Consider the following 5,376-nt stretch of genomic DNA (forward strand, 5'->3'; position numbering starts at 1 on the left):
ACGACAGATGTTGGATGTCAATCCAACGGCTGGTAGGAACAATCGTTTGTTGACTAGCTAGTAAGTCGACACCACCTTGGATAGGCTATTTCCTCGCGGGTCCCAAATGTCAGAATCCAAATCTGTCACGGTCATGCAGCCTTTCCTATGGAAATTTACAGCCCATTTGATGTGCTAGTTTGAAATAAGTTTGTGGGTGCTGGTGGGGGCTAATCACTTGGCTTCTGTAATGCACAGTGAGCTCAACCAGCCGGCGAGAGTGATGTTATTTCCCTTGGTTTGGATTTGTTATAATATTTCACTCTAAATTAAACGAATGGTAAGCCATTTGCCTTGTTTCAAAGAAAATATGACGGTCACAGCCGAGTTGAAAAGGGCAGGAACATCTAACTCTAGCTTAAAAACTGTACAAAAGCACGAGGGTTAGTTGTTCATCAGGTTTACAAAAAAAACCAGATTGAAAAGGGCAACAACATCTAACTCCAGCACTGTTTTCGGCAGTCACTGTCAAATGGATCGGTCAGGTCCATAGAATGAACATCCTGGGTTGTAAAATTTACTGGATTATGACCACAATATGTTGTAAATAGAAGCCCGACACGTTCAGAAGCTCTTTTGCCCACCTGAAACTCCTTTTTTTGCTCTTCGACATACCCATCCGTCAAAACCATGCTGCTGATAAACTTAAGCCTGATGGACAATAGTAACCTTGCATTCAGCAGAAAGAATATGACAAATCTTGTATTTGCACGGTTGGCTACATATCATTCTAGTGTTATTGTCTTCAATCGAATCTCATGAGAAGTGAGAAAATCCCGATGCTTACAAATCCACCGATTGGTTATAACTTTCTTACCCCGTCCTGTTGCCTAAATAGACATGAAGATTGAAAACAGTTAAGGTCTAAAAGAAGAGTGTCGAAAGAGCAACAGCTGAACGGTTAATTCTAGTACACTATATGTGGGCTTCCAATGTGCGTGAAATTATCACCTTTATATACAACTTCTCTAGACATGGAAAGCATTGCAGCAAGCCAATAATCTTGTTCAGATCAAAACTATTCATTTGGATATATAAGATCTTGACAGAATCCAGCACCATTGATAGGCCATCCATGGAGAAACTCTTCATTGAGCATAGAACATAATATTAGTACAAAATGTGTACTCCAAGATGATATATAAATTATGCGCAGAAATTTAAAATGCAGCTTATGGTAACAAGTGTAGATGATAATATAAAGTACTTGAAGAACTGTGGAGCCAAACACCATATTGAAATGAGCACAGAGATCATGTATTACACCCAAGGTCTCCAGTTTAGGCCCAGAGAGGACGGTTATTTGCAACGGTGAATAACTAGAATAAAGGATCAACCTTTGCAGTGAAGGGGCATATTGGATGGTGAGCTACCTTCCGTCAAAAGAAATTCCAATTCTTACAAGGTTAGGCGACTTTATTTGGAGACAACCGATTCTAACTGTGAAAACAAGTACCAAGCACTCCAGTGCAGGGCAACTGGAGTGGATGATGTTGTGCAATGAGGCATCCGATATACGAACCCGCACAAGTGAAAGTTTCTTGAGAAATGGGAGTCGAAGGTTTAGTACCAGATTGTCTGGTAGGTAGCACTGCGCAAAGGTGGCGGTGTGGAGAGAGGACGAAAACCCCAATATGGACATCGGTGCCGAGGGCACAAGTTCATGGCGTTCGGTATGTGGTATGTGATTTCCAAGGGAATAGTAGAATTCAAGTAGCTGTAGTTCTGTGAATTCAGGGGATTCCAGCCAGGCGTCCACCGTGCAGGGCATGGTATGCTTGCTCAGGTAGCATGATGGGATGCAGAGGCTTTGAACGGAGCCCTGGTGGGAGGAGATGATGGCTCTGGGGATTTCAAAATCATTGAAGAGAGATAGCTGACGACAGTCGAGATTAAGGGGAACGGCGCGCCATAGAGGGCGCCACCGAATTGAGAGGACTTGGGTGCGGCAGCAATCCTTGGTGGGGAGAAGCGAGATGATCTCCCCAAGGATGGCATCCGGAAGATCGTTGATGTGGTCCACACGAGATTCTACGGGTTCCTGGGATCCGGTGGGGGCGGGGTCACCGCTTCTCCCCGCGCTGCCGGGTGTGGGATCTACAACAGGCGTCACCGTTGGCGGGAGCCTCATCTTCTTGGCGCTGGGGTCAGCCGACTCCATTTTCCTCGAGGGCGTCGCGTCGCACTCACGGATTTGAGCAGAGTAACGAATGACGAGCCTAGTTGTAGTGCGAGCGAGAAAGAAGGGGAGCTGGGGGTTTTCTGTAGGAGTGAGGAAGAAGGAGAGCTGGGGTTTTCTATAGGAGTGAGGTGAGGAATTTGGGGGTATGAGTGGAGCGAGCTGACGTGAGGTGGGTGGGAGCGAGGAGGAAGAATAGCACCCAGGTTTTTGAATTGATTTTACTATTTACTAGTGTGGATGGGTTGTTTTGTCTTGGGACCCGAGAAACAATTACTACTAGTACAGTGGAGACACTCTATAGCTACCCAGAAAAACAATTACTACTAGTACATTGGAGACACTCTACCGCTTCCGGCTCCTCCTAGGTCATTGAATCGTCTCCCTCTATTGAATGTTGTTATACTTTTGTTCACCGACATGCGGGCCATGCAGCGCACAGGCCCAAATGCCATCCACCAAATTAGAAGGCAGTATGCATGCGGAGAGTCACCCCGGTCGTAGCGCGGCAGTAACGAGCCGTCGTATCACAAAACCCCACCTCCCCGCAGTCTAAGTTTGACGGACGAAGCAACCATCATTTCACTCTTCGCTGAATCCCCTTCTCCCTCACCGTCTTCAAGAAAGGCAACACTTGCATCTGCCATTGTTCTTCTCTCCGAATGAAGGGAAGGTAAGCGGATCCGTGATGTTGGTATATTTTCGTTCAGAGGAAAAAAAAGAACTTTTGCAAAGCAGTAACCGATCCTCACTCTCTTTTTTGTTTCATTGTCATTGCGATTGTGTTTTCCTTTCAATGGACTCCTAGTATTCATTAGTTTCATGATGGACCAAGGAGAACCAGGCAAAGATCTTCCGATATTGGAGCAGACGTGGGAGGCTGATCCCCACGAGATAGAGAGCTCCAAGAAGATGGAGGCAACCACCAAGGCGACCCCAGATACTGAGATAGTCAACGCCCCGTTTGAGGTTACAGCCCCCGTGGCACTGCAGGAGCAGTTTTCCCCCTTCGAGGATGTGTCCCCCCCGCTGAGCTGCCCAAGGTGATTTCCTTCTTTACCGATCTCGATTGTGGTTTTTCATCTAAGTATGCGGTGATTTTTTTTAGAAAAGGAAGTATGTGGTGATTAATAATGCAAAATTTTATTAGCTTCGATGCCATGGTATACGTAGTGGTTTAAATAACTTGTGTTTCTTATACTGAAAAGTAATTCAGAATTTGTTTCTGTTTCAATTAGAGCCCTGATGCAGACAAGGATTGTGTGGTTGTACATGTCACTCGCTATGAGGCGGACGACCTGAATATACGCACTAGGAAAATAGAGTTCTTAGGCTGTTGGATCCTGGAAGCCATTTGCGGTTATACCATTGAAGAGTTGTATTCCAGCCTCACTGTTGTCAGGCGTGTTGTCCAGGGTGTACTGAAGCACAAGAAGTTCAAAGCTACTCCTTCGTTTGTGAGGAATACTGTTCTTGTCAAGCTTACGCAGGAAGATGACGTGGCATGCCTCCACAAACAATTTTATCAGTGGCAAGGCCACAAGGTTGTCTTCATGAAGGTTCACAGGATTGAGCTACTGCGGGACGTCCTCGATGATGTTCATGGCAAGGTCCGTCTTGTGTCCAACCCAAATTAGATCGAGGCATTAAATAGTTGCCCCAGCTAGTGTTTAATAGTAGTTTGGATTGTGTCTAATTATCTGAACCTTGCCTGTTATCGACCCCTCTGGGGCTAGTACTCTGTTTGAATCCGTCTATGGGAACTGCTGCTACTTTTGTGTGCCCATGAATCATGTGAGAACCATCGTAATTGTTGCCGAAACAGATGCGTCCTCACTAGTTTTTTCATGAATATGGCATGGTAAGACATAAGTTATCATTGTTTATCATCCGAGCAGTGTTTTTTTGATGAAATAGAGCACTCGTTCGAGAACCGTGCACCGACGTATACATAAGTACTTGTAAACACTATTGGTGCTACCACACTTGTAAGCAGTTGTGCAAAACACGGCACATTGGCTCAGCTCGCTTCAACACTAGGCTATCGACCAGCTAACAATCAACAATCTGCTGTCTGACATATAAGCAACTATGTATCTTGTTACAGTGGTTCATGCAGTTAATTGAGGCCACAATGTAATAAATTCCAAACGTTCACACGCTAGTCCAGCGCTCATGTGGAACACTCACATTAAACTCGTCTTCATAAAAAACTTGAAAAGCATAAGTTAAGCAATTTTATACATCTCAATGATTCATAGAACATAACAAACATATACTAGTTCACAGCAAAAGACAAAGTTGTGAGAAGGTTTACAAATCAGGAAAAAACAAGCAAGGCTTCTCTTTGAGCAAAGGGTCTCCCGGCAGGCTTAAATTTCCTGGAGTTCACTCTGGTTTTTTCTTGTTGCCACCATTCAGGGTTAGGTTCTCTCATTCCAGAATAACCAATTATAATTGTCGTGTCAGCTGGAATGCTGAACTGAACCATGCAGTGTACTGACCAGCTGAAATGCTTGTGCATTCCACTAAATTTAAGCACCGCTATTTGCAGAAATAAGCAGACCACAATGCCTCTTGTCGGCGCACCTGTCCAAAAAACCGCCGTGCAGCCGTGCCAGCTAGTCCTTGGTCCATGGATGAACTGGTAGAAAGTGCATTCTGGACTAGGATGCAGTTGTTTTCGCTTGTCCCTGCACTGCAATCAGGAAGTAAAACGTACGAATCAGCTTCTTTTAGATTGCGCTGGTCATTCTACCTTAGTTACTACCAATGTAGGGATACCTTGAAGACGGGAGGTTAGACGACGACAGCGAGGGATAGCCATCTCATTTTGCACAGTTGTACTAAAACTGAGGTGTGTGCTTTTGATTGCGCGGATAGAAACGATACAGAGACACACATCCCGAAACGATATGGAGACAGACATCCCTGTTTGCGCAAATAAGATATACGGTTATTTAAACAATGACATATATTACTACTTTCCCCCGTTTCCTCTTAGAACCAAGTCCTAGATTCATGCTACAGCTTTCCCACTTTCTTCCCTATTTGAACCAACGCTTTGAGTCGACTGTATGAAATAGCTTTACTTCTAATCTACTACTACTATAATGCGGCAGTTTTGAAATTGGATTTACCACTCCATCTTCGTTTCT

This window comes from Triticum dicoccoides, chromosome 6A (genome assembly GCF_002162155.2).
Source record: "Triticum dicoccoides isolate Atlit2015 ecotype Zavitan chromosome 6A, WEW_v2.0, whole genome shotgun sequence".
NCBI classification, from domain to species: domain Eukaryota; kingdom Viridiplantae; phylum Streptophyta; class Magnoliopsida; order Poales; family Poaceae; genus Triticum; species Triticum dicoccoides.